The following is an 8289-nucleotide window of genomic DNA, read 5'->3' as shown; positions in this document are numbered from 1 at the left end:
TCCATTGAATGACCAAGTTCCAGACAATGCTCTGCTATGGCTGATTTAGTTGCCTGTCTGAGTCTGGTATGTCTCTGGTGTTCTTTACACCTGATGTCCACAGTTCTGGTGGTCTGGCCAATGTATGACATCCCACACTGGCATGGTATGTTGTAAATACCTGGCTTGCGTAGCCCCAGGTCATCTTTTACAGTCCCCAGCATAGCCCCAATTTTTGTGGGTGGGCAAAATATGCTCCTGATGTCATATTTCTGGAGAATCCTGCTGATCTTGGTAGAGATAGGTCCGGCATATGGCAAGTATGCCATCTTCTTTGCCTCTTCTGGTTCTTCTTCTGGATCCTTTGGCCGGTTGGCAGGTTGAAGTGCCTTCTGGATATCTCTAGAGGAGTACCCATTCCTGCTGAACACTGATTGTAAGTGTTCTATTTCTGTGGCCAGACTATCAGGATCTGACAGAGTTTGTGCTCTGTGGACCAGTGTTTTGAGCACTCCATTCTTCTGTGCCGGATGGTGGCAACTGCTGGCTTGAAGGTATAAGTCAGTGTGCGTAGGTTTGCGGTACACACTGTGTCCAAATGTGCCATCTCCCTTTCTCTTCACCAGAACATCCAAGAATGGAAGTATTCCATCCTTCTCCATTTCCATTGTGAACTTAATGTTCGGATGGCAAGAGTTCAGATGTAGCAGGAACTCATCTAACTTCCTTCTACCATGGGGCCAGATGACAAAGGTATCATCCACATACCTAAAAAAGCACTTGGGTTGATATCTGGCTGAAGAGAGTGCTTCCTCTTCAAACCTTTCCATAAATAGGTTGGCCACCACTGGTGATAGAGGGCTACCCATCGCCACCCCTTCGGTTTGTTCATAAAATTGACCCCCATATAGGAAGTACGTCGATGTCAGTACATGCCTGAACAGGTCACGGAGAGCCCCATCGAACTTCTCTCCAATAAGCTCAAGTGACTCCTTCAGTGGTACACGTGTAAAGAGAGACAACACATCGAAACTAACCATGATGTCTGTGTCTGTGATGTGTTGCTGGCCCAGTCGATGTAGGAAATCCTCTGAGTTCCGGATGTGATGTGCACATTTACCCACATGTGGTGTCAACATCTTCTTCAGGTATTTCGCAGTAGGGTAAGTTGCTGCACCAATATTGCTGACAATAGGTCGCAGTGGAACCCCATCCTTGTGAATCTTGGGGAGTCCATAAAGTCTAGGGGGTGTTGGCGCTTTGGGACGCAGCTTCTTGATGACTTGTTCAGGCAGGCCTGTCTCCTTCAACAGAGCCCTGGTCTTTTTGTCCACTTTCTCTGTAGGGTCGCCGGCTATTGACCTGTATGCAGGATCCTCCAGAAGTTGTTGCACCTTTCTGTCATATTCTGTTTTTTGTAGGATGACTGTGGAGTTCCCCTTGTCTGCAGGCAACACCACAATGCTGTCATCCTCCCGGAGTCGCCTCAGTGCCACCCTTTCATCACCTGAGATGTTGGATTTGGGTGGCTTGGTCTTGGTGAGCGCCCTGCAGGTTTCTCTTCGGATCTCTTCGGCCACACTAGAAGGAAGCGTGATGGCCACTTGCTCAACTGCACTGACAAAGGCTGTGACAGGAACGTTTCTAGGGGTCACTGCGAAATTGAGGCCCTTGCTAAGTACTTTTAAGGTGGTCTCATCGAGCTTCTTGTCTGTTAGATTGACCACTGTGCGTGTGTCCACAGTCTGTTGCACCTTGTTGTTGAGGCGCTCAAACTTGGCTAGCTGGCGTGCCATTGACTTCTTGCTGGTGCATTCTGCCACAGAAATAGAACACTTACAATCAGTGTTCAGCAGGAATGGGTACTCCTCTAGAGATATCCAGAAGGCACTTCAACCTGCCAACCGGCCAAAGGATCCAGAAGAAGAACCAGAAGAGGCAAAGAAGATGGCATACTTGCCATATGCCGGACCTATCTCTACCAAGATCAGCAGGATTCTCCAGAAATATGACATCAGGAGCATATTTTGCCCACCCACAAAAATTGGGGCTATGCTGGGGACTGTAAAAGATGACCTGGGGCTACGCAAGCCAGGTATTTACAACATACCATGCCAGTGTGGGATGTCATACATTGGCCAGACCACCAGAACTGTGGACATCAGGTGTAAAGAACACCAGAGACATACCAGACTCAGACAGGCAACTAAATCAGCCATAGCAGAGCATTGTCTGGAACTTGGTCATTCAATGGATTACAATGACACCAAGATTGTGACACAGACCTCAAGATATTGGGACAGTGTCATTAAAGAAGCAATTGAGATTAAGGTCACAGACAATCTAATCAACCGTGACTCGGGATACCAAATCAGCACTGCCTGGAATCCTGCGCTTGAGCTTGTGAAAACTCAACGCAAGACACTCCAGGATTCAGAAGGAAATATAAGTGGAGACCGAGGGAACAGCTGTGAGACAAGGTGTTGGACATTAGAGACCAGATCTGACACACCCCAGGTCATGAACTCGACTTCAGAAGACGGCCAGGCCGGGCGCGGACGGCGGAGGGAACACCGGCCACCAGAGAGGGACAATGTAGCCGCGTCTGGCGGGCGCGGACCTCAGATGGAACACACGACGCGGCGCGGACCGATTAGGAAGCGCCCAGCACGCAACAGAAGTGGAAACCGTAGTAACAGTCATGAGATAGAGTACCTAACATCTCAGATCGGGCCTGACACACCTCAAATGACAACCACAACCGTTGAGGACGGCCAAAACCGGCGCCGACGGCAGTCGGAACATCCGCGACTGGAGGGGTCCGTTGAAGCCGAGTCTGGCGGGCGCGGACCACAGATGGAACACTCGACTGGGCGCGGACCGATTAGGGAACGCCCAGCTCCTCCCAGGCATAAATACTGGACTCGATCGACCCAAGGACCAGTCTCAGGTAGCACCTGAAGAAGACAGCGAGGCACGCTGTTGAAATATCGTGCGAGAACGACGCGAACATCCGGCTGGATTCCCGAATATCCAAGATGTCAACAGATCGCCGGGAAAGCATGAAGAATTACAAGTTTTTATTTAATGGGTATATGAATTAAATGCAAGATATTAATCCATATTCATCATTTTTCAGAAAGCAATGCCGTGTAAAAGAAATGAATCAAACAACAACAGTGGTTTACTATGAAATGGAAATTTTACAATCAGAATGAAGGAAAGAAAATGCAATATATTTTCATGAAGAGTAAATGGATCAGAATTAACAAGCATTAACCAGAATATACTGTACACATCGTATGATAGCAGTCTTGACTAATTATTTTTCTTTCAGAATACAAGGCGATTGATGCAGACTGTCATACAGAACTAAGATGTTAATTTTAGTGATGAAATATGCTAGAAGTAAGAAACTCTATACTATATGAATTAATGAATGATAATGAATAGTTGTATGAAGTAAATGGTAATACGAATATGCATAATGAAGTGTCTATTTTTTGCAGATGATAATAAATGATGATGAATAGTTATATGAAGAATATGCTAATACGAATAATGAAGTTTTTCTTTGCAGGTGATTATAGTGATGAACTTATGGTAATATGAATAATGAAGTTTTTCTTTGCAGATGATGATAATATTTACTGTTAGTTAAGAAATGCTATGTAGTTATTTAAGTATTTGTTGCAGTTCCTTTTGACAGTATGTCTTATGTCGCATAGTATAATGACTGAATGTTTTGGGAAAGACAGCCAGGGTACGTACATATTAAGTTTCATTACCTGTTAATTCGAAGTTCACTATTTTTCAGCATAACATGCAATTTTTCCAGGAGAAGCTTTTCAGGATATTAATATGCTATAAGTAGTTTGTTATTAAACCTGCTGTAGTACTTGCATTTTTTTTTTACCCAGTTGTGTCTATCATTTATGAATGTGATCACATATACTGTACTTGTTTCATAACCTTGCTACAGCTGACTCATGACGAATGACGTTATTAATCCTTATTTCCAGCAATAAATCAAAAACAAATATTTTCATGCCCCAGCAATTAATTATCGATCCCAGTGCAATGCATTGCTAGAAAAAAAATATATATAACGATTCCCAACTATTACCAGTATACAACTAAATAATGCTACCAGTTTAAGATATATTTTTAGTCCTAAAGATAATGCAAATTTCCTGTGTATTGATTCTATTATGTCTATGTATTATTGGAATACCGACCTTGAGTAATAGTTCCAATGTCTTACATTTTAAATATGTCTTATGTCACTTACATGATATCATATATAAACACCAGTAGCTTGATGCTACACTCAATAGCTCCTGTTTTAAATGATTTGTGAATAACACTGAATAATGTTTTGTAACACTATATGAATACTTTGTAACTAGCCAATGAATGTCAATAATTCAATAGCTCCTGTTTTAAATGATGACTTGTGTATAACACTGAATAATGTTTTGTAACACTATATGAATACTTTGTAGCTAGCCAATGAGTGCCAATAATTGTTCATATTGGGTGATACACTAGTGTAATTCTATGATGACTAGCATAAGACTTAATGTGTCCTTCACCTTCTGACCTAATTACTGCAATATCCGTTTATCCTGTCCATCCTCATGATCATGGAGCACTATATTGGTTTTTGCACTAATTCTACGTTGCTGTAAGAGTATGGAATCTACAAGAATATGGTGTTGACATATCAAGCTGTCCACCACATTGAACGATGGAGATGTTATTATGGTCCTACTGTTTGGTGTACCTAATGTACTACCAAAATGATAACACTGAATATTAATACAACATTTCAGTGTCTTGGCTACACTGATAAATACTTCAGGGAAGAGAACTTCAGATTGTCTCACTTGGTGTTGTGCTTCTGCAGAAAGATATGGACTTTCAGTGCAGCTACGTGCAACCTACTGTGCTACAACCATGATGCAATCCTTCCCATTACTTTCCTAGTTTTTATAAAATGGTGAAGACTTATACAGTGCGTTTAAATTTTTGTAAAACGGTAGAGACTTATGCAGTGCGTGTGCACTTTATTTAATTTCTTAATGTTTTCAGTTCATGTAAAAAAATGGTAAAAACTTATACAGTGCATTTAAATTCTTGTAAAATGATAAAGACATATACAGTGCGTGGGCACTTTATTTCATTTGTTAATGTGATCAGTTCATGTAAAAATGCTAAACACGTATACAGTGCGTGTACACTTTATATCATTTGTTAATATATTTTGTACTCATTGCGTATATACTTTGTCATTTCTGAATATATTTTGTACTCAGTGTGTGTGCACTTTATTTAATTTCTTAATATTTTCTGCACTTATCAATGATGTATAGACTCTGTGATTGTAGCCTTAGTAAACTAAATAGATTATAGAAAAATTTGTTGCTCATGACAAGTCCAATTGACTCACCATCGGTGCACTCGAGCTGATGTAATTTCGATGTATTGCTCATGCGCTGCCTGCGATATGTAAGCTAGAAGAGAATCTGAGACCAAAGAGCAGTATTGACTGCAGTAAGAACTGCGTTGCAGTAGGAGTAAGTTGTTGCTACCGAGCAGTCGTGTCTGGTGTATCGTGTTGGCTGGGCCGGTCGTGTGCAGCGATGGTGGAGCCTGAGCGTTGTAGGATAAGGTAAAAGCAGCCTCGCGCATATGTAGTATTGTTACATCAAGTCCCATGTAAATGTTTTTAAAAAAATCCGTTAATAATAATCTTTCTCATAAAAAGTAACTTTTGACATTTATCTCAATTTAAAGAATTCACTAATTTCTACAGTCTTTGGCAATCTCGATTATTGAAAAGAAAAGTCAGTTCTTTCCTTTTTTTTATAAGACAAACCTATGGGCCAGCATTGCACTTAGCTGCGCCAGGAAATTTTCTTATAGGAGCAGATATATACGCGTTATCCGGCGATCTAATTAAGGTAAGATTTTTCAGTTTATTCAGAATGATGTATCAGGGCCATGACGCAGCATTGCTGACGTCCAAAATTTACCAGGTTAAATTGACTGTCAATTATTGAAAGGTTATAGGTTTGTCACATTCTATTATATTTTCACTGTTGGGTAGTTACGCTAAATGAGAGTATTATTCATATTATTTTATTTTGTGGGGAGGTTACAACTTAACTTACTCTCTCTCTCACGTGCACATCGATAACTCACAAAAATCAAAATGACATGTCCACCTTACAACGTCACGCAAAGAAGTTCTGTTTCAATAGTTTTTGGTCTGATGTACTGCAAGTTGAACGTAAGGTTGATCGCCGCCTTTCGGTACGAAAGAGCCATCGTGTTTCGAATCGATCTAAATAGCACTAATATACGACGATGCGAGCAGATAAATAAATGCGCGGCACAGAGCGCTCAGCACGTCCACGCCAGTACACAGCCGAAGACCGACGTTTGAAAAAAAGGCGGAATGCTGCACGATTTTTCGTGTCATCCTTGCACAGGAGACATCTTAATCTCCTCTGTATCGTTCCAATTTCTGTGAAATTGTAGGTCCACTCGACCGCCCACCTCGCTCTGCTACATGCGTAGAGTGACAGGTACTCACAGTACAGCACGAAGACACAAATACTTTGTAAGATGGCAACAACTGTGCCCCTTACATGAAGTCATTAAAGATCACCTAACTCACGTTGAGCGAACAGTAGGGCTGAACAAAAATGCATCTCGTATTGGAATAATTAATGGTGGGTGATGGTTTTAAAGTAATTCACGCGACATGAAAACTTCGTGGAAATGCGTCGATTTATTAGAGGCTAGTTTATCCCAAGATAGTATTCAGAGTTGACCATGGCTGAGCTGGGGAGCGGCGAAGGGAAGCGGCAATAGGCAGCTTAGGATGGTTCAAACTCTGGGAAAGCGGAAACGGGGCGTGGCCTCCAGCTGCCTTAAGATGAGTGACAGTGAGTGGGTGGTTGAACCCGACTCCATGCTCGTGTACCGGGAAGCAGACGTACAAGGTGTACACCTGTTGATAAATGTCTGTCGTCCCGTTTTCACTGGAACATGCGAGAAGCAGTGCAAAGCTACGGTGGAGCAGTCAACAGAGGCCAAAATATGCGTGTTCATGACTATAGCAACTTCATGCTGAATTCACAGTCCATAGAGTCTGAAGTAAATCAGATGAATAGCGACAGAATGAAATACGCCGGCCTCCAATAGGAATGTAGGAGCAAGGAATGTGAAGTACTCTCCTGGGAGCCAGAATTCCAGAAAAATTGGTGTTTTGTGCAGACGCTAACCTTGATGGGTGGCCTGGGAGGAACTAAATAGCAGAAGTTGAAAGGAAGGGAAATTTGTTCACTTCCCAGAGCAGGCATTGGTCGGCGCTTGGAAGTGACGCAAAATTAACGTGAGTTGCGCTACAATTGGCGTAAGTGATTTTGCTGGAGGGGAAACCGAAGCAAAGAGCGGACTGGCAGAATCTCTGTAGTGGTCTTCTGTTCCCAGCTTGCCTAAAGTGCGGACGTGGCGTTCTTTACTCAGCTTGCCTGAGAAAGAGTGAACATCTCTGCAGTTTAGGACTTAACAAATGGAACGATTGTGCTTGGAGATATAAAGTTTCGGTTCAGCTATGTACTGAGCAAGATAGCTAGGAGTGAATAGACGAACGCAGCCTTGCAGCACAACGACGACGCCCCGCCACGCTGAATTCGGTGATATTGCATCCCCTCCGGCTTGAATTAGGCCACTGATTAATTTATTCGATCACGTCGGCAAAGTTTCCGGGAGAGTTTGATGTGCCATGTATTGGGGAATTCTTCTCGCACTTCGAATTACGCCTGGGTCAGTCGATGGGAATTAATTTGATTTATCGAGCTTTACTCTGCGTAAACGCAATTTATTATCACTGCCTCATTGGAGAGTCATGTAACGTGATGATTGAAGGTCGGGAGTTAAAATAAATTTGTGCTAATCGACTGCATCTGTTTTCAAAGTGGTTAAAATCCCAAGTCACTTTCTTAATTAATTTTATGTTCAACATTTGCATCTGGTGTTCAACAGCTGAATATAACATCAATGTGTACCCATTTTTAATTAAAATGATCAATTTTGAATCAATTAATGTCAACACTGCCACCACAGTTCAATCATAAGTCACAAGGCCTTATTACTTTCTTTGCGTTATCGATGTTGCGGCAGTTTTGCGCCCCGTGTTGATCTGTTAGTCAATTAGCTGGGGTGAACACATGCCAAAACTAGATAAGTGACGGGTGGGGTGTTACAACTTCTATTCTAACATTATTAATTTTGTAC

General features: G+C 42.2%; 1 pseudogene; it reads right to left on the bottom strand.

The window, feature by feature from the left end:
• Window positions 1-6431: 6431 nt before the first annotated feature.
• On the bottom strand, window positions 6432-6531 carry LOC126268511 (U6 spliceosomal RNA; annotated as a pseudogene).
• Between the last annotated feature and the right edge of the window lie 1758 nt (window positions 6532-8289).

Source organism: Schistocerca gregaria, chromosome 4 (assembly GCF_023897955.1).
Source record: "Schistocerca gregaria isolate iqSchGreg1 chromosome 4, iqSchGreg1.2, whole genome shotgun sequence".
Lineage (NCBI taxonomy): Eukaryota > Metazoa > Arthropoda > Insecta > Orthoptera > Acrididae > Schistocerca > Schistocerca gregaria.
The sequence above is the reverse complement of the archived record's forward strand: the minus strand, read 5'-3'. Positions and strand labels throughout refer to the sequence as shown.